The sequence below is a fragment of the Alnus glutinosa genome, chromosome 9, assembly GCF_958979055.1.
Source record: "Alnus glutinosa chromosome 9, dhAlnGlut1.1, whole genome shotgun sequence".
In the NCBI taxonomy this organism is placed as follows: Eukaryota; Viridiplantae; Streptophyta; class Magnoliopsida; order Fagales; family Betulaceae; genus Alnus; species Alnus glutinosa.
In genome coordinates, this window is record NC_084894.1 from 5523612 (window position 1) to 5546520 (window position 22909).

General features: G+C 36.6%; 1 pseudogene; it reads left to right on the forward strand.

Annotated features, from left to right (window-relative positions):
* Positions 1-246: 246 nt before the first annotated feature.
* LOC133878209 (histone deacetylase 8-like) lies at positions 247-3905 on the forward strand (annotated as a pseudogene).
* The last annotated feature ends 19004 nt before the right edge of the window (positions 3906-22909 follow it).

Below are 22909 nucleotides of genomic sequence, written 5' to 3' on the forward strand. Positions count from 1 at the left end.
TGATGATTTTTGATAGTTTAACACTCTGATTCGATCGAAATGATAGTTTGATACTCTGCCGTCAAAACGCGTGATAGTTCAATACCTTTATGTAAAGTTATCCATTTTTTTTTTTTTGCAAAAAAAAAAAAAACAAAAAAAAACATATTTTTAGTTTATATCATATTAATCATTTATTATTATTATTATTATTTAAAAAAAAAATCCTCAAAAAACTTGAGATGGAGTTCACACCAGCCGCGTTTGTCATCGTACAAATCGATTCCGATAATGTGCAGTTTACGCTTTTAGTTCAGTGTGCAGTTCGAGGGTGGCACAATCTTTTTACTTTCTCATCAAACTGGAATACTTCCATGCATGCTTCTCCTACTCCTACTCCTACCCCAAATGGACCGCATAGATGCCTTCTGGCACGAGGGGATGCTCACCCATGACAGCGGCAGTGGCGTATTCGACTCCGGAATGGACCCGGGCTTTCTTGACGTTCTGGAGAAGCACCCGGAGAACGCAGACAGGGTCAAGAACATGCTCTCCATCCTCAAACGAGGCCCCATCTCTCCCTACATCTCTTGGCACTGCGGCAGACCTGCTCGCATCCCCAAATTGCTCTCCTTCCACACTCAAGGTACGCGGGTAATACTTGGCTTGCTTACGGTTACAGTTCAATCACTTTCAGTTGCTCGATTCTTCTTCTTGTTTGATTTTTTAAAATTAGTGTGAGCCCTGATTGTTTGATTGTTAATATTCGGCTGAGAATCGTAAACGTAAAAGCTAGGTGATGATTTTTGAATGCTAATTCATTATTAAAACTTGGGTTTTGGAGTGAACCTCTGTTCTGCTTTTTTTCTTAGTTGAATTTTATTTCCCTGATGTGCAAATTTAGTAGAAAAATTAATTAACAAGAGAAGCAAGATTTCCAAACTACACAGAAATGGATTTTTTTTTAATGAAGTACTATTCTGGGCGTTGAAGCTTAAAATGTTGTGATGTATTGGAGTTTTAACGGCTGTGTGACTTCCAATCCGCTTTGCATTTCCTATAATTTGTAGGAAATTAAATAATATGTGGAAGAATTCTTGGGGGAGGGATTATTTTGATTGATAAAAATTTGTGTAAGTTATTTCATTATAAAGAATGTTGGGTATGAGTTATATCAGAGTCTGATATGTTGATCTCCCAGAACACATAAATGAGCTAATCGAAGCTGATAGAAATGGAGGGAAGATGCTTTGTGCTGGAACTTTCTTGAACCCTGGATCATGGGATGCTGCGCTGCTTGCTGCTGGTACTACACTGTCGGCAATGAAGCATATACTTGATGGGCATGGGAAAATTGCATATGCATTGGTTAGGCCTCCAGGTCACCATGCTCAGCCTACTCAAGCTGATGGGTACTGCTTCCTTAACAATGCGGGTCTTGCTGTTCAATTGGCTTTAGATTCTGGGTGTCAAAAAGTTGCAGTTATTGATGTTGACGTTCACTACGGCAATGGAACAGCAAAGGGGTTTTACAAGTCAAATAATGTTCTTACCATCTCCCTTCACATGAATCATGGGTCGTGGGGTCCTTCTCATCCACAGAGTGGATCGGTTGATGAGATTGGTGAAGGACAAGGGTTTGGTTATAATATGAATATTCCTCTACCAAATGGAACTGGTGACACGTACAGGATATGCGTATGCCATGACCGAGTTGGTCGTTCCAGCTGTTCAAAAGTTTAAGGCTGATATGATGGTTTTGGTTGTTGGCCAAGATTCAAGTGCTGTAAGTTCCTCCCTGTGTGTGTGTGTGTTTAGGTTTCTAGCCAAAATATTTATCTTAACTACTGATCGAATTGTATTTGAAAAGTATGTCCAGAAATGAGTATTATTTGCTTATCTTTGAATTAAGCCGGCATAAGACCCATGGATTACTGATTATTCAGAAAAAGGACTTGACATGAACCGTGGAATTTCATGGGGATAGACTGTTGAAAAGGGAGATTTGAAGTGCTAAAATGACTATCATACAAGTGATTGATGTCAATAGTGACACCTAATTATGTATATTTCACTTATTTGAGAACTTTGGACCATTTCTGTGGTTAAGCTTCGGTACCTAATGTTTCTTGCTGTGATAATTCAGGTGTCTTTAGTACCTAACATTGCTTTAAAGAGCACATTTTAAGGAATATTACAAAATTAACTTACCAGATCATTCACATATAAGCCATATCAACTAAAATGTTATTCCTGATAGGCACTTCAGATCAAGGATCAGCTCATATCCTTTGCTTTGTGGCTGCGAATAAGTTGAGTTTGAAGTAATTAACAATATAACCCTTCTTTCAAAACAAAGAAATCTGAACATTCTTACTATTCTCTAGTTGCAGTGCGCTCAAGGCAAACAATGAGATGAATGTGGTTTTCCTTGATTCAATAGTGGTTTGTATTTGGTCCTTGTTTTATTTATCAGTTTGTCCTTTCTTTAGATGAGGCAAGAGAAGCTATTTTGCAAGAATACATACAAAGATGTTTGGATGAATTAAAGTATTCATAAATAGTCTCGGTTTATTTATTAGAAGTTGATGAGCTTCCTTGAGCTTAAATGCTGTAGACAAAAAATATAATCCAGATACAATAAGCAGTGGTGAACTATTTAGGAGAAGAGTGGACTCTAAATTTAGGTTAATATATGATCTATTCATATCTCATTTTGTCTTGCATATATATATACTTTATTGAAGCCATCAGAAAATGAACACATATGGTAATCTGTTGAAAATGTTATAAGAGCAAATTAGACATTTAGGTTTTTCCAAGTGCATGTAACGGGTTTTCCTTGTTGTGAAGAAATAGAGTAATGCTAAACCTACAACTTTTTTACAATTTGCTGACACGTGTCAGCATGTGAAGCCACTTTTTTTTTTTTTAAAAACACCCTCCAATCACATTTTAATATATGTTCAATAAGTTGTAAAAGAATTGTAAAAGATAGGTCCAGCATTATTCGAGGAGATAATGAAAATGTAAGTCATTCTTGCGTGCTTTCTGTTGGAAGTTGCTGATAAAATTAAGGTTATCCCTCATCCTTTTGGTGATGCCTTGCGATACCAGTTTGATGTTTCAATACTCTAGTTTGCTCTTGAGGTCATCCTATAAATTGAATATAATCAATCACATATGATTTCTTCTTCAAGTCGGTACTTGTTTGAACATGTTTTTGTTTAACAGATTTGGAAACAGAACTTTTTGATGAATGTAAAAAGCCTTCACTTAGAAATAAGAATTTGCGCTTCTCCTTCACTTAGAAACATAATTTTCTTCTTACTAAAAACTGTCCTCTTCAATTTATTTTTGTTTTTATTTTCTTTTTCTATAAAACCAATGGTGAAAACTCAGCTGCAATATCAATTTCAAGAGGCAGCCTACCTCAACTATGATCTCTGTAAACAAAATTGCAAAAATAGAAATGTTAAATGGATCATTAAACTATTTTATCCTTTAAGTCTGGATTTTTAAATATTCTTTCCTGTTAACTTTATAAGAGATTGACTGTTGATGTTGATAGAGGTTGAATGTAACATTACTTGTGATTTAGTTTGATCCAAATGGTAGGCAATGCTTGACAATGGAGGGTTATGGAGAGATTGGACGGATAGTTCATAGCTTGGAAGCTAGGCAAAGCGGTGGTCGCCTTCTTATTGTCCAAGAAGGTGGATATCATGTTACATATTCAGCTTATTGTCTTCATGCAACGCTTGAAGGTGTGCCCAACCAACCACTTCCTCTGTTATCTGATCCCATAGCTTATTACCCAGAGGATGAAGCCTTTGCTGTAAAAGTAATTGAATTCATTAAGCAGTACCAAAAGGAGCCCTTCCCGTTTCTAAAAGGTGCTTAATTTGGAGGTATTTGCTTTACATTTTGTGCTTAGAATTTGTTTTCCAGTGGTAAATTTGTGATATATGATATTCTATCAAAAGCTGCAGCTAAAATAATTATTGATTATTGACTGCTATGGCGTCATGTTTTTGGTTTGTGTATACTAAAAATTAGAAATTAATCATGAGGGGGGCCATAGCTAAATTTGAGAAAGATTTGAGTATTGTAGTAAATATGTATTTTCTATGTATGTTTCAATTGCCTTTTATGAGACAATATCTAAATAATTCTTCATTAAAATGATTATTATAGTTGATTTAACAAGTCGAAAGGCTTTATCCTTCGGGTTTTCACCTAAACAAAGTTCAGTTTGGGACCATAATTTAATAAATAATTTTTTGGGAGAGGGGCATACTTCAATTTTTATTTAAAGAAAGAATGATCTCCTTAACTATTGAGAATAGCTCATAACCCGTGCAATGCAAGGGATTCTTCATTATAATTTAATTTAAGAACTTAAACACATTTTCATTGTACTTTTTATTATAGGTTAAAAAATGCATGTAAAAAAAAAATATCACACATCCTTCAATAAAAAGACATTAAAGGTTGAGACCCTTAATTTTATTTTAATCCATACAAAATAAAACTTTTTAAAATCTTTGTTCCTATAGGTGTAGAAAAAAAACAGCAAGAAGAAGACGTATATTATGATTATCAAAGCATTAATAAAAAATTAGCAGGAGTCTCGAGTATTATTTAACGCAATAAAATAAATCATTACATCATGTTTAATGCTTAATATCTTTTTGGTGTTTCAAAAGTATGTATATTCCTGCTACGCACAACAATCAAATAAATTTTTGCTGTGTTTTGCTTTCAAAAGTATAAAAACACTTTCCAAAAATGGCTGAAAATGGAGTAAATCATATAAACGAAAAAAAAAAATCCGGAAAACATTAGAGTCTTTATCTTAGTTTAATCCATACCTCCATTTCCTCATTCCACACCCTTGCTTTAATATTCAGGAACTCCGGTGAAAGATTTCGTTGAAATTGTTCATTTGGAAATTTTCCAAAAAGCTAATCTTAGGTTCATATACATTAAAACATGTTTAAATCTTTGTTCTTGTAAGTATACATGATTTAAAATGAAAATTATAATGAAAAAAAAAATAGCAAGAAGTATACATGGTTTAATCTATTTATCAAAGCATTAATACAAAATTATTAGGAATATCTTAGTGTGATACCTATTATATTTCAATACAAATAAAACGCAAATAATTTTCATTAGAAAAAAAAAATAAAAAAATACAAAGAAAAGAGAACTTTTTTTAATGAAAATTTATTCTCATAGGTATACATGGTTGAAAACGATAAGTATAAAGAAAAAAATATAACAAGAAGAATATCTGGATTCTAATTATAAAAATACATAGACCACAAAGATACAAAACCGAAACAAAGGTTTTCATTAAATAGAAACCCCAGACTGAATCAACGCCAAGTTCAACCTCTACAAAACCAAAAAAATGAAAAGAAAAAAGAAAGCAAAGTCCTTAAAAAAAACAATACAAAAGAAAATTATGTACTTCAACACTTTGTTCTTCTCTTGAATGTCGTTGTTGGATGCTCTTGATTTCATAATTCAAGATCTTTCAAACCCTAAAGAGAGAGAGAGAGAGAGAGGTAGAAATAACCAATCTAAGAGAGTAATATGACTTTTCAGCTTACTTGTACGGTTTCTTTCTTTACTGTTTTGTTATATGTTGAAGCATTACTAATTTGTCAAATTTTTTTACAATTAATGCATGCAATACCTATATGGTCAATTATGGGTAGTTAATGCAGTATGTTCTTAATTTTAAATTTTGTCTCTATAGTTTTGAAGAGTAGTAAATTCTGAAACCATAATATTGTATATTAAAATCTTGAACTTAATGAAATCCCATACAAGGATTTTTGAAGAAAAATTTTGGAGAAAAAAAATCTCACCAGTTAGAATTAATGCATGCAATACTTATTTGGTCGAATATAGTTAATATAGTCGGTTTTTAATTTTAATTTTTTTAAAAAATCTCACCACTTAATGTGGCTATAATGAAACTTGATGCTATAATGTGAAAAAGTCCATATTTTGGTCCCATGAATATTCACACCCATGATCTTTCCATTAAAGTATAATAAATTTATTAAAATCATGACAAAACCGGTTCAACCTTGAAAATTCATCGGTTTTTTTACTTAAAAGACTGGTTAATTGTTTAAAAATTTTGAGACGCTACATGTCATAATTTTATGCAACTCTAAGTTGGAACTCGACTTTTATATATATATATATGATTTGATTTTTTTTTGTTTTGTTGGGGAGGGGGGGGGGGGGGGGGGGGGGAGGGGATGAAAGAAATATTTGCTTAGAAAACCAATTTTTCCTGTTATTTAATGAATAAATAAAAAAAAAAGGTTTTTATTTCATGACATGGATACTTTTCATGGATAGATTATTTCATTATCATAAGATAAAATGTTATATCCATAAAGTAATTTTATTGTTAGTGATGGTCATTACAAGGAGATATATGCCCTAAATTCATTGTAATTTACAGAGCAGGAATGAAAACTTTGCTTGGTGGATCGACCTATTTGTTTGGCTAGCTAGGACAAACTAATTATGAATGATAGTCGTGTATTGTACGTACTGTTATATGGGATGGGGTGGTGTGTCTCAGCCACCAGAGCCTCTTAGCAAATATCGCATATATTTGTAAGATGATAAATATTGAACTGGACCAATGTAAAGAACGTTGTTGGACCACGATTTGACTTCTAACAACGATTTATAAGAAGTCATTATGATCAACCTGAAGATGTTACTGAGTAGTCTTGGTTAGCTTTCTGAGTGACCCTGTGATTAGTTGGGGTAAAGTATGTCTGTGTCATGTGGGAATTGTCATTGACTGCATACGGATTTTATTTCTCGATTAAAACTGTTATGTAATGCAGGTCTTGCTGCAAATCTGTATCCTATGTTGGCTTTGTAGGTTTTCTGGTTGCTATCATTTGTTTCTATATTGTTCTTTCTAAACTGTAAATAACCTGGTTTGATTTAGCATCAGGTTAACTTCACTTGGCTTTGTAGGTTTTCTAGTAGTAGATGCTATCATCAGGTTGACATTTATTGTGGCGTGTCGTCTTCAAAAGGTGTTGGGTTCCAATTCTAAACTTGGCAGCAAAGGAAATAGGGAGTTGAAAAGGTTGGAATGCTTTATTAATTATGATTCTAATTAATTTGAGACTTCTAGCCATTGAATTGGAAAGGAGAAGGGTGTTTCAATTTTTAATGAAGTCGAAAATCTTATTTTCGAATGTGAGAGGGTTAAATGAGGGGAATGAATGCCTAAGGGTGAGAAACTTACTCAAAGAATGGAAGGTTGACATTGTATGTTTTCAAGAAACTAAGCTGGAGGTAATGTTTCGTAGTGTAGTGCGTAGCTTGTGGGGTTGCCATCATGTGGATTGATGTATGGATTCTAGAGGGGCTTTAGGTGATTATATAGGATAAAAGGGTGGTAGAAAGATCAATGACTGTGTGGGGGAGTTTACCCTGGCTTTTGCATTCAAAAACGTTGAAAATCATTTCACTTGGGCTTTGCTAGTGTCTATGGCCCTAATTCTGTTGTGGACAAAATGCATCTTTGGGATGAGTTAGCTGGTATGCTCAATTGGTGGAACTTGCCTTAGTGCATTGGAGGTGATTTTAGGTCACCTGGTTTCCCAGTGAGAGATCAAAAGTAGCTCGGTTATGCCCCCAACTATATCAGAGTTATCTGACTTCATTTATGATCAGGGCTTGATGGACTTCCTTCTTATTGGTGGTACTTATACTTGATCAAACAATCGGGAGTCTCTCTCGTGGTTTGGGATTGATAGATTCTTGTTTCTCCAGCTTGGGAAATTCAGTATTCGGGTTTGTCCTAGAGAAAGCTTCCAAGACTTCTCTCAGATTATTTCTTGATTCGCTTTGACTGTGGTGACTTTCATAGGGGAAGTAGGTACATTAAATTTGAGAATATGTGGCTAAAGTTTGAAGGTTTTGTGGATAGGGTGAAACATTGGTGGGACTCTTATCAGTTTCAAGGCTCTTTGAGTTTTATTGTGGCTAACAAGCTCAATGCTTTGAAAGTTGATTTAAGGAGATGGAATGTAACAACCCACCCCTAATGACACAACAGGGGAGTTTACCCTGGCTTTTGCATTCAAAAATGTTGAAAATCATTTCACTTGGGCCTTTGCTAGTGTCTATGGCCCTAATTCTGTTGTGGACAAAATGCATCTTTGGGATGAGTTAGCTGGTATGCTCAATTGGTGGAACTTGCCTTAGTGCATTGGAGGTGATTTTAGGTCACCTGGTTTCCCAGTGAGAGATCAAAAGTAGCTCGGTTATGCCCCCAACTATGACAGAGTTATCTGACTTCATTTATGATCAGGGCTTGATGGACTTCCTTCTTATTGGTGGTACTTATACTTGATCAAACAATCAGGAGTCTCTCTCGTGGTTTGGGATTGATAGATTTCTTGTTTCTCCAGCTTGGGAAATTCAGTATTCGGGTTTGTCCTAGAGAAAGCTTCCAAGACTTCTCTCAGATTATTTCTTGATTCGCTTTGACTGTGGTGACTTTCATAGGGGAAGTAGGTACATTAAATTTGAGAATATGTGGCTAAAGTTTGAAGGTTTTGTGGATAGGGTGAAACATTGGTGGGACTCTTAACAGTTTCAAGGCTCTTTGAGTTTTATTGTGGCTAACAAGCTCAATGCTTTGAAAGTTGATTTAAGGAGATGGAATGTAACAACCCACCCCCAATGACACAACATTGTCCGCTTTTGGCTCCCTCGAACCAAACTTCCCAAGAGGTCAACCATCTTGGTACTAGTTTCGCAGAGGCACGCTTAACTGCGGAGTTCTGATAGGTTCATGGTCATCACGGCTTTAAAATGCGTTGTGTCAAGAAGGGTGTGAATATATATATATATATATATATATATATATATATATATATATATATATATATATATATATATATATATATATATATATATATATATATATATAAGCATATCCCCATCCTCATCCCCATTCTCATACCCAAACGATGTAGGATGTTACAATTACCCTCCTCTTGGGACCCAACGTTCCCGTTGGCGACCCTCATAAGATCACCTCATTCTTGGTGTCTCAACGAATGCACGCTAATGACCCTCATAGGCTTGTGCAAGCTCTCTCCATCTCAGACTAGGCAATGACTCTGATGCCATTTGTAACAATCCACCCCCAATGACATAATATTATCTGCTTTTGGCTCCCCTGAACCATACTTCCTAGGAGGTTACTTATCTTAGTACTACTCTCGCAGAAGCACGCTTAACTGCGGAGTTCTGATAGATTCATGGTCATCACGGCTTTAAAATGAATTGTGTCAAGAATGGTGTGAATATACATATAAACACATCCACATCCCCATCCCTATACCTAGGCGATATGGGACGTTACATAAAATGAGTTGGTGTTTGGCAATGTAGGGAGAAAGAAAAAGATCCTTTGGGAAGAGCTATGTGCTTTTGATATCATTGAAGAAAGAGAGGGCATTAGGCAATGAGGAGAAAATGAAATAGGCGGAAGTATTAAGCGAACTAGAGAGATCCCCTCTCTTCGGGGAGGTAAGTCGAAGGTAGAAATTTGGGTGCCGAATACAAAGCCCTAGCAAATGCTGCTGCCGAAGACACTTGGTTGAAGTCTTTTCTACGTGAGGTCGACCTTTCATTCTTTGGTGTGATAATGTTGGAGCTACATACCTTTTCTTCAACCTTGTCTTCCATACCCGCACCGAGCATGTGGAGATAGATTTTCATTTTGTTCATGGCATGGTTGTCAGTCATTCTCTTGACATTAGGTCCTTATCTAGCCATGATCAATTGGCTGATATCTTCACTAAGCCTCTTTCTACATCAAGATTTTCTCTCTTGTGAACCAAGCTCAAGGTCATCTCCCTTCTGTCGAGTTTAACGGGGCGTGCTAAGGATATTTCTGTTATATCATCTCATCCAACTAAAACAATTCAAATTACTCAGGATCATGCAGAACAAAGTGAAACCTCACCACTAGATAAACACAATCATGAAGGAGTCCAAGATAAGAACGGAGCAAATCAGAACATCCTTTGTTGAGTTATTGTATAGTTTATCTTTTGTACATGATTATCCTTGTAACCGAATCATATATATATATATATAAGCCGAGTTCCAACTTAAAGTTGGCATAAAATTATGACACGTGGCATGAATCCATAATTTTTAAATACTGTACTGGTATTTTAAGTAAAAAAATCTATGAATTATAAATGTTGAACCGGTTTTGTCATGTTTTAATAAATTTATTGTACTTTAATGAAAAAATCATGGGTGTGAATCTTCATAAGATCAAAATAAGGATTTTTTTTCGCATTATAACATCAAGTGTCGTTATAGTCGCATTAAGTGGTGAGATTTTTTTTTTTTTTTTTTTTTTAAATAAAATTAAAAACAGACTGCATTAAGTACCCATATTCGACCAAATAGGTATTGTATGCATTAATTCTAACTGGTGAGATTTTTTTTTCTCCAAAATCTTACTTAAAAAATCCTTATATGAGACTTCATTAAGTTCAAAATTTTAATGTACAATATTCTGGTTTCAGAATTTACTACTCTTCAAAACTATAGAGAGAATTTAAAATTAAGAACATATTGCATTAACTACCCATAATTGACTATATAGGTATTGCATGCGTTAATTATAAAAATGATAATAATAATAATAATAATAATAATAATAATAAAAAGGATAATTACACCACTGGTCTTTGGAATATGCCATAATTACGAATCACTCCCTATGGTTTAAAAAGTTCATGGGAGGTCCTTGTGGTAAACTATAATTACAAATCGATCTCTGGAGTCAAATTCTGTTATGATAGATTCTGTTAAATGCCACGTCAGCACCACATCAAACTAATAAGATGTCAATACGTATCTATCTTAATACTTTTAAGTAATGGACACGTGTCAATTCATTTTATATAAATACTTATAAGTAGTAATTTTCTCGGTGAGTAGAATACTCACCTTGGTTGCGTAGGACTCATGACTCGAATATTTGCTCGTGTTCTAGTTACTTGAACTCTACATTAGAGAACAAGTTGAAGTCTCCAAACATGACACATGCTTGCAAACATTCATGATGTTAGGCTATGTTATTGAACTATATATTCTATGACACATAAACTTTCTGTGTGCTCACACGTCGCATCACCCTCTTCTAAAGCTAACTAGGTACCTTTAGTTACTATTAAGTTAATCATAGGTTATAGGTTCGTATCTTATCTTACTTATTACCCTTAAAACACGTTTACTATTTTATTAGCTTATTTATTACTATTGTATCACATTATCATTGTTAATCCCTTTTTGTAGCTCGTTATACAACTTTTAAACCTAATCCGATGATATGCTTAAATACTATGTGTGCATTGATAGGTGAATTGGTTACTAAATTACCTCTTATTGGATTCAAAGTACATTTATGTACTTCTACATTCTTACTAATTACTAATCATCTTAATAGTTTAGATTATAAAACCTTAATCTTATTCAACATATTAATTTAACAACTCTTATTAAACTATATTACAATTACATTTGTAATATATCCATTTACCAAAGCTTGAAACCTATACATAGACTCTAAGCTAAACATTATGCTCAGAATTGATTCATTAATAATACATATTTCTTATGAACTATATTTTAATATCTAACTCATTATCTATGTTTATTTGACTAACTTGATTATCAATTCTTGTATTTCCTTTATATCCATTTATTCACTTAATACACTTTACCTATTTATTCTTTTCTTTAACTACTCCATTTTAAATTTATTCTATTAGACATCATAACAACCTATCCTCTATTTCATCCACATTTTCCCTTTAAACTATGAGGATCTAAATACACCAACTTCAAGCTCTACACTTAACAACATTCCACAATCTAACACCAACATCATAAACCATTCCATATTAGCTCACCAAAACACTCCAAATCAGAATTTAACCAACCACAAGCATCAATCAAACACCTTTTCAACATTATCTCCATACACAGCCACAAAACTCAACCCAATCGGTTCCAACCTCCATGGAACCTAATCTAAATTTTAGCTCCTATTCTAGAATTTTAACACAAAATATCACTACCAAAATTCCAACATCAACATGCTAATCAACCAACCCATAAATCCAACTCCAAATTCGGATTCAACAAAATACACCCATCAAAGTCCCAATCGAAAACTTTCAAAATCATAACTAAAAATCAAACATTCCCTCAATTGGTAAATATCAAAATAGATGAACTAAATCAAGCTTCAAAATCCACAAAATCCATACCCATTTCGGGTAAAAACCAAAACAAGTGAGAACCGATAAATTTCCACTCAAAATGGACTCTAAATTCAGACCCATACAAAACTAATAACAATCCATACAATTTTCTAGTTCTAAAATCAATAGGTAGGGGGAAATTACAAGGAAAAGCTAGAAATTTTACCTCACATACACCCCATGGCCGGAACCCATTTATTTCACCATTTTCTTCTTCTTTCTCTACGGTCTGCAAGTCTTTCTCCCACGGCGTCGATCTCTCTCAGCTCATCATCTCTCTTTGCATCTCACTCTCTACGTGTCTCTCTTGGTCTTGCGTGTGTGTGTGTGGGACAAAGGAGAAAAGAAGAGGGACAAAGGGGAAAGAAGGAAGAATGGAGGAGGCATGAGGGAGAAAGGGAAAAAAAAGAAAGAGAAAGGGGAAGAGAGGGAGTGAGTGAGTGGGACACTTGTCCAATTGTGGGTGGTTGTGAGGAAATAATATTATCTCTTCCTACCCAATAGTGTGCAGACACGTGGAAAGGGAATCACCTTTTTATTTTAAAACCTCAACTTCTATGATGGCGGACCATCGGACAAGGTTAGTGGTTGTTGGCCCAAGTCGTTTGGACGTTGGTTCAAGTGGTTGTTTGTTTTTTTAATTTTATGATTACTTGATTTGCAAGTAACTTTTCTATTTGTTTTATGTTAGTCGGTTTATGTTGTTCAATAATGGGATTGGCCCCATGGTCTTACGTAGGGCAAGTAGGGTTTCTAGTCTTTGTAACTCTTATATAAGGACGTTTTGCAAGAAGAACAAACATTGATTTGATGAATAAAATTGCCTAATGGCCCTCTTTCTTCGTGAGATAAGATTTCTCTGTTTAATGTAGGTGTGTTTGTGTTTGTTAAAGTTATAGTTTGAAGATCCCTAGTTGTCATAGCTCGTAGTATCATAGTGTTGTTGCACCAATTGGTATCAAAGCCTTTTCAAATCCTACCCACCATGAACAACCAGAGCTGCAAACTGCAGAATACCCCCACCGACTTCTCCACACCAAAACGAAGCTTTGCATGATGTTCTAGAACACCTGTGGAACCTGCAACTTAGGAGGGAAACATTAGAACAACAAATTCTGCGGCGGCTGGATACGCAGCAGCAAACGCTGAATACGGTTTGTAATCATGTGTTCGGCAAACCCGAGAGTTCGGGCGAGAAGTACAACGAAGGACGTACGTTGGATGACGATCATCGCTAGGAACGAGCAATATGGGCGGACACTAATGTTGGGAATCATGTCCCCTTGTTGAACCAGACACCTTTCATTGGCCTGCGATTTACACAGCATACTCACAGGCAGAACACTAGGTCCCCATTTCTCGATCGGACAGAACGGGTGGAGTCTCGGAGTCCCTGATTATCACAGAAAGTTGGAACCACATATTTTTCAGGATTGGCTCACCTCCCTTGAAGACTACTTTGACTGGTTGGGTCTTTCTTTGGACAAGCAAGTCCATTTTGCTAAGATGAAGCTAAAGGGGCAGGCTCGTGTGTGGTGGCACAGCGTGGAAGAACGGTTGCATCGACTCAAACAACCGCTTATCACTGAGTGGGATGAGATGAAACTGAAACTACTAGAAAAATACCTTTCGATGGATTATGAAGACTCATTGTTTGAAGAACTCATCCTATTGCATCAAGGCGCTATGACAGTGGATGACTATACGAGCAGGTTTCACAAATTGAGTATAAGGAGTCAGATTTCAGAGACCGATCGACAGACGTTGGCTCGTTTCAAGGCGGGTTTGCGTGATGATATCTGCAAGGAGCTTCTAATCGTGAGGCTCATGAACGTGGAAGAGGCCTATCAATTTGCTATCCATCTAGAATAGCAACGACAGTCAGTGGCACCCAAGCAATTTCAGTCCAACTGAAATAGTACGACACCAGTGGGGTCTAATAAACCTCTTGGCCGATCCACCATGTGTAATCAATAGGAGAGATCTCGTCTACACAATTCCTCTGGGTGGAATTCGTTTGATGACGGACGGCCCAAAGATCACATGGGCGCACGAAGTGACAAAGCATGGGATGAATGTTTCAAATGGGGAGGCAAGGGGCATTGTACTGTGGTATGCCCCACGTCTGACAAAAAATTCACCTTGGTCTTCAAGAAAGAATTTTCGGTCCCTACACACAGAGGGCACGACAACTTTACATCTTTGGGTGAGACCAAGGATCAAGAGGAAGCGAAAATTGAGGAAGAGGTTCTGAAGAGCTCTACATTACCATTATGCGTAATTCACCGAATTTTGGGTGGGTAGCGTAAAGAAAACAAGGTAGAGGACGATTGGCTTTGCACCATCATCTTCCACACCCGAGTTAAGCATCAAGGCAAGGCCCTCAACGTCATCATCGACAATGGCAATGGTATGAACGTGGCATCGCAGGAGACCGTGCACAAGTTGAAGCTGCCGCTCAAGAAATATCCTCGGCCGTACAAGCTCAACTGGGTTGACGATACATCCATCCCGGTAAAAAGTCGGTGCTTGGTTTCCTTTTCACTAGGAAAGAATTACAAGGATGCTGTGTGGTGTGATGTCATTCCTATGCAAGCTTGCCACCTTCTGTTGGTAAGGCCTTGGTTATTCGACCGGTAGGTCCAATATGATGGGCGCCGCAATACCTATTCGTTCAACTCTGAGGGACGACGATTAATTCTTCAACCCATGAAGCTCCAAGATTTTAATCCACCCCGTGAGGAAGGTAGAATCCTAACAATGCGGTGATTTGTGCAAGCATGTCACGAGGGGGAGGTTGTTCTTGCTGTAATAGCCCGACCCACAGTCGTGGATGCTACCCCTTCGCCTCTAGCAAAGATCCAATCCCTGCTCGATGAATTCCATGACTTGACCACTAAAGAGCTACCCCACACTTTACCCCCTATGTAGTCCATTCAACATGTTATTGATCTAGTTCTCGGGTCATCATTGCCCAACTTGCCAGCATACCGTATGAGTCTTACCGAGCACCAAGAGCTTCATGGACAAATTACCATGTTGCTAGAACGTGGTTTTATCCGGGAGAGTTTAAGTTCTTGCACTGTCCCAGCCCTATTGACACCTAAGAAAGACGGGAATTGGCGTGTGTGTGTGGACAGCCCCGCCATCAACAAAATCACCATCAAGTACTGGTTCCCCATCCCGCGCCTTGATGACATGTTGGATGTGCTGCACGGTGCCTCTATCTTCTCTAAAGTCGACTTGCGCAATGGCTATCACCAAATCCGTCTCTGCCCCGACGACGAGTGGAAGACAGTGTTCAAGACACAGTATGGCCTTTTTGAGTGGTTGGTCATGCCATTCGGCCTTACTAATGCGTCGAGCACCTTTATGCAGGTCATGACACAAATCTTGTGGCCTTTTATCAACAAATTTGTCGTGGTATATTTCGACGACACCCTCATCTTCGGCTAGAATTCAGAGGAGCATGTCGACCACCTTCAACAGGTATTACGCACCCTACGCTTTGAAAGTTTCTTTATTAACCTCAAAAAATGCTCTTTTGCCCAATCCAGTGTCCTCTTTTTAGGCTTTATTGTTTCCTAAGAGGGTGTTTCTGCTAACCCCGAGAAGGTGCGATCTATATTGGAGTGGCCTACTCCGAACAATGTCCATGACGTCCGTAGTTTCCATGGACTTGCTTCTTTTTACAGATGTTTTATTAGAGGGTTCAGCTCTATTATGGCCCCCATCACCGTATGTACAAAAAAGGGAGCCTTTTTGTGGACTAAGGCCGCTGCCAAAGCTTTCCAGAAGATCAAACTTGTTCACTGAAGCTCTAGTTCTTCGCATGCTTGACTTCACACTCCCCTTCGAAGTAGCTTGTGATGCCTTTCATTCCGATATTGGTGGTGTTCTAAGTCAGCAGGGCCATCCTATTGCATTCTTCAACGAGAAGCTTAATGAAGCTAAAAGTCGGTATTCCACTTGCGAACTGGAGTTGTATGCCATGGTTCAAACAATTAAGCATTGGCGCCATTACTTGATTTATACCGAATTTGTTCTCTTTACTGATCACGTATCTCTTAGGCACATCAACTCCCAGAAGAAGCTCAATTCCAAGCATGCTCGTTGGTTTGATTATCTCCAACAATTCACCTTTGTGCTCAAGCACAAGACATGAGTTGAGAATCGATTAGCAGATGCCCTTAGCCGTAAGTCCCTACTCTTACAGAATTTATCAGTGAAAGACCCCTGCTTTGCCGATGTGCCTGCCACATACAAGGATGATCCAGATTTCGGTTCTTTGTATTTGCAATTGCAATCCCAACCCCGAGCGAGTGTTCCTGGTTTCAATATCTCTGAGGGGTTCCTTTTCAAGGGTATCTGATTGTGTCTCCCACAGTCTTCCCTTTGTGAGTTTATGGTTCTTGAGCTCCACGCCGAAGGCCTTGCTGGGCACTTTGGATGAGATAAAACGATCAACCTTGTGGAAAACCATTTTTTTTGGCCCCACGTTCGCGTGATGTTGCCATGATGATCAAACATTGCCGGACTTGTCACATGCCAAGGGTGAAAAAATTAACGCTGGGTTATATGTTCCTCTGCCCATCCCACATCAACCCTGGATGGACCTTAGCATCGATTTTGTTCTTGGGTTGCCGAAGACAGTGCGGGGTCATGATTCGATTTGTGTAGTCGTTGATAGATTCTCCAAGATGGCCCATTTTCTCCCTTGTGCCAAAACTTTCGATGCTTCTCACGTGGCAGCATTATTTTTCGCTAAGATTGTTCACTTGCATGGAGTGCCAACGTCAATTGTCTCTGATCATGATGTCTGCTTTGTCAAGCTACTTCTGGAAAACTTTGTGGGCAAAAATGGGAAGTTAGCTCAAATTTCCAAGCGCTTTTCATCCTCAAACAGATGGCTAGACGGAAGTCGTTAATTGTAGCCTTGGTAATTTCTTGAGTTGCTTAATCACTGATCATCACACTACATGTGATTTGCTATTGCCTCATACGGAGTTTGCCTATTACAGCTCGGTCAACCGCAATACCGGCCTTTCCCCATTTGAAGTTGTCACTGGGAAACAGCCCCAGTTCCCTTTGGACCTCACTCCTCTGCCCCTGTGTTCTCCCTCTAGTCAAGGAGCAGATGAGTTGTCCCACCATATTCAGAACATACATGCGGAAGTACGTTATCGTTTGGTTGTTAGTGCTGAAAAGTATAAAGAGAATGCTGACCTGCATCGACGTCCTGTCTCTTTTGAGGTTGGGGATTTCGTCCTAGCATGACTACGCCTTGAACGTTTTCCTCGAGGCCCATTCCACAAGCTCCATCATCGTTGAGTTGGGCCATTCCAAATCCTCAAGCAGTTGGGTGTCAATGCCTACCAACTTTCTCTTCCTGCTGCTTTGTTGATCAGGCCCATCTTCAATGTGGAAGATCTGACAGCTTATCCGGCGTTCCTGTGGAGACTCCTCCCCCTGATGCGCCTCTTCCTCCTGCCATCCCTTCTAGTCAGTCCCATCCTCGTGATCAAATTGACACCATCCTGGATGATCAGCTAGTTTCTACATGTAGAGGTGGCTATTAGAAGTTCGGGAAGAATCGTCCCTCGTTAGATGACAGTTGGATTAAGACTGAGGAGGTGCAATGTCTGGATCCGGATCTCTATGACGACTACATGGCTAGTCACTCGTCGGAGTCGAGTTCTTTTCTGGGAGGGGGGAATTGATGGCGGACCATCGGACAAGGTCATTGGTTGTTGGCCCAAGTGGGTTGGATGTTGGTTCAAGTGGTTTGTTGCTTTTTTAATTTTATGATTACTTGGTTTGCAAGTAACTTTTCTATTTGTTTTATGTTAGTCAGTTTATGTTGTTCAATAATGGGCTTTGCCCCACGGTCTTACGTAGGGCAAGTAGGGTTACTAGTCTTTGTAACTCTTATATAAGGATGTTTTGCATGAAGGTGCAAACATTGATTTGATGAATAAAATTGCCTAATGGCCTCCTTCGTGAGATGAGATTTCTCTGTTTAGTGTAGGTGTGTTTGTGTTTGTTAAAGTTATAGTTTGAAGATCCCCTGTTGTCATAGCTTGTAGTATCATAGTGCTACTACATCATTCTATTAATTACATTAGGACCCTCATTTCTAATAATTCTATCATTTAACAATTTAACTTCTGACCCCATATTTGATCTAATTATATTTTTACTAACTCAGTTAATTATTTATTCAACTAGGACCCATTATTATTATTTATTCATTTTAACTCCATTATTCTATCTTAAACTCACTATATTTTCATAATATAAATATTATCACCTAAAGTATAATTATTAGTCTCATCTATTTAATAAATATAATTTATTAATTGCTAAATTTTCTATTTATTTTCTTGGTTTTTACAACATGAATCCATCATAATTAAAGTCGGTGGTACCATTACTTGTTTGTGTTGCTTTGAAGTTTCCTTGCAAATTTTTGTGAGGAGTGTGAAGGGTGGCTCGATAGATTAAAATGCCTAATGGCCAAAAGTTTGAATGGGGTCTATTTATTTAAATAATAATTAGTTGTATTGATCGATCTAACGTTTATACACAAATAATTAGTTATACTCCTCATACATGAAAATCCAATAAATCATGAAATAATCATGCTGAGTGACTTTGAGTTCATACTTGATTGGGAGTATTAGAATGTTAATTTAAAATTATTAGATCCATCTTGACTTCATATTTTATTCTAATTTTAGTTAAATATTTTAGGTGTTGGCCAAAAGCCTTACTTATTGATAGAGAATTTGAGTCCACATATGAGGATGAATGTTAGAATATTAATTTAGAATGATGGTGATTTGACATATTTTAGTTCTCTCATTTCAAATTTGCTTAAGATATTTATCATATAGATAAATAAATATGCATGTTAAATACTATCCAAATGAATCCATAACATGCTCATGGAATATTTCAATGTCATGAGTAGGAGTTTTGGAAGCAATGAGAATCGTTGATGCAGATCACCACATGTCAAGACCCCTATTGAGAATACCTATAAAAGAGTCGAAGGTAAGCGTGGGTGCCTGCCGGGTATGTTGGCAAGGGATGTCTCCAATGCTTAATTCAGTGGGAGTACTTTTTGAGAGTATAGAGCAAAAGAAGGGGTTTTTTTTTTTTTTTTTTTTGGAATAGATATTCAAATAGTATCCTTACCTGCAACGGGTGGCTTTTTCCACTTACACAGGATATGACTTCCTTCTCAAATAATCGTTTGGGTATGGTGTCACCCTAAGATTGGGTAAGCTTGGTTGTACGATGCGTGTCGAGTAATGAGACCATTTGTCACTAGTCATTTGCCAATCACCTGTACTCGCGAGAGGGCAACAAAAATGCCCTTTACTCTCTAACATACTACAGCTGCCACCCATGTCCTTTCATTGGCAATTATTTGGATGTGGTAGAGCGATGATTCTTTTGTAGTGCATCTTTTGGAACTAGTGGCTTATATTTTGTTGGATATAGAGAGTAATATGAGAGTATCAGTGCGTTATCGAGGCCAAAAAAAAAAAGAGCCTTTCTCTTCCCCCTTTTTTTTTTTTTTTTTTTTTTTTTTTTCACTTTTAAAGTAATGCTTCTTCGTTACTAAACAAAAAGACAGTTTCTTGCTCAAAATTTTTATACGACATAAAATGTAAGAACCTGATAAAAATATACCCAATTCTCATTATTAATATGCCACATTTTTAATATGTAACATTTTTCATGCCGTTCAATACATAAAACGACCTAAATTCACATAATTTGAGAAGAGATTCCGATGGGCAAGTTCCAAAGCAAAATCCAAGAGCCGTATGCACACAAAATTGGATCAAAATCCCTGGCAATTTAGAGAAATTGTGAGGATATATTACTTTCTTAATTACCCAGGCCGTTGGACTTGGAACATGAAACTTGCCTTTTGTGTTAAGGAACGGAAGCAACCCAAATCTCACATTTTCTTCCGATTCAAACCCTTTTCATCTTCTTCTTTAAGATGCAAAACTAAAAGGAAGCTGTACGGTCTGAATCAAATATGCAACTTTTCTAAAAAAAAAAAAATCAAAGATGCTCTACGTACAGTGTGAATTGCTGTGTAAGCATTTCTGAAAAAAGTTGAATACAGATGCAAGACTCTTCCTTAATTTTCTCCTCTAATTGTGTGATAAGACTTCTTTTTTTCTTTTTATCAAGTCCAAGTCGTCTATGAGAATTGGGTGTGAATCCATAAGAAAGTGAATGAGCTCATTGTACATGTGTTGAAGTGTGGCATGAATCCATCATATAAAGCCCGTGGACCATCAAATATTATTTTGACATGTTATATATCCTCTCTTCGTCTTTCTTTCATCCAGTCATTTTTTAAAATTACCATTAAATATGTGATCACGTGGATCCTACACATGGACCTACAAACTTTTTCCTCTTGTAAAATAAAGGTATTCGGCTGTTGTGTAATTCTGAGAAAAATTAAAGCCTGATTTTTATTTGGTTTTTTTACCTCCATTTATTAAAACGTCCATTCAATCTACCATTTTGCTCAATTTTAGAAGCAACTCACGCAGACAATCAATTGAATTTAGGATCGATCCAAGGATCGATTTTGATATCATTTGTAATGTATATTCTTGAACCAAGGTGTAATTGGATTGATATTTGAAATTTATGATGAATAATGTAGTGGAATGAAATATGAAACGAATGATTTTTTTTTTAAAAAAAAAATTAATTGAACAAGAAAAGGGTTACAAGAGAGAATTCTTTCCACTTTTGATTCAAAAGGAAGAAAGAGTAGATGATCCTGAAAACAAAAAATGAGATAGACTTCCCAACAACAAACCCGACATAAATTAAAATAGTGTGAAAATAATTAAGAGATGAAATAAAGAATGAATGAATTAAATTCATCAATTCGGAATAGTTTCTTTAATGAATCCAACAAACTTGAAATGGACTTTTTTTATATATATATAAAAGAGAAGACACAGCCTAATAAGCTAACTACCCAACTCCTACCAAAAAAACTAAACCATTTAGGTTTTTTTTTTCTTCCTCAAATAATATTTTTTATTTTTCTTTTTGCATTCTTTAATATCATGTTAAAAAAAAAAAACAATATTTTCGATTATGTTATTTTTTATTATTATTATTCTCATTTACCGATATATACAGCCCAAATATTTCAGGAGGTGACGTATTATTATTGATATTATAGCTATAATGGTATTAATAACAAGTTAAGAACCCACAGGAATACAGAAATGACAACTTATTTGTTTTCTTTTCTTTTCTTCTATTTTCTTTTTCCTCTTTTTGCTAAGAAACTGATAATAACTTTAAAAATAGGCCGGGGGCGGCGCGCGTTGAAATTCACGTGTTTACGGCATGCATTTCTTCTAAGTTGTAGGGCGTGGATTTTAGTCATTATTGGAAGGAATAGGACGTACGCATGCAGGGATGTCATGAATTTGGCTAGCTATTTCATGGTTGTTGACCTTTGGCTGGCCCTTTCATGGCTGTCGTCGATTATGAACTTCACAACCAACACGGCGCCTCACTGATAGTCCAGTCAAAGCTCACATTTTTAGAATTAGATCTAACGCCTAGCTTGTGCCTGCAATCCATTTAAATTATCTAATTCGCTCCGAAATACAAACAAATTAAAGTTGGAAATCTTTGATGTCCTTGGTTTGGTTGTTGGACATATTTTGATCCCGTGCTTCGGCTGACAACCATTTCTTCTTAAGCTTAGCTGGCACTTTTAATTGGTACGTACAATTTGCGAACTCGGTACGAATTCAATATGAAATTAAACGTGTCGGGTTATAGTTGACCTATATAAATTTATACACATGTTTCGACACGACTCGAACCCAACACGCGGCCTAATGACACACAATTTTTGACATATCCTATGAACTCGATATGAACCCAATAAAAAAATTAGAATGTTAGGGTTGAAAGGTTTAGCAACCGGTTTAATTAAATTGGTTGGGTTATGGTTAACCGATATAATCTTATACCCATGCTTCGACATGACTCAAACCCGACACGCGAGAACGAATTGCCACTTCTAGCTGGCACCAAAACCACCTTCCGCTCTTTCGTTAGAATATTAATTAAAATGATTAAACTTACTATTTTCTATCATTTTATCTTTTAATTTGGAATAAGTAGTCACTTATCATAGTATCATAGAAAATGTCTTAAGTTCAAGCATTATTTCTATAATTCATTTCTTATTTAAATTAAATATTTTTATATTGGATCACACTTATTAATTGAGAGTTTTGACTTCACACCTCTATCTTTTTCTTTTTTTCTTTTTTTTTTTTCCATGATATATTAACAATTATATAAAACCACCAACAATTACTCAATATTCTAGCAAACCGCTAGAAAAGCAACTCGATCAATTACAGATCGGGAACAAAAGAATCTCTTTTAATTTCTTGGCCATCTCTTACACGTTGTTCATAACAATTGCAAGCTAAGTCTGTGACATGCATGCAGTGTAGACGTACTAAACAATTTTCCCACCT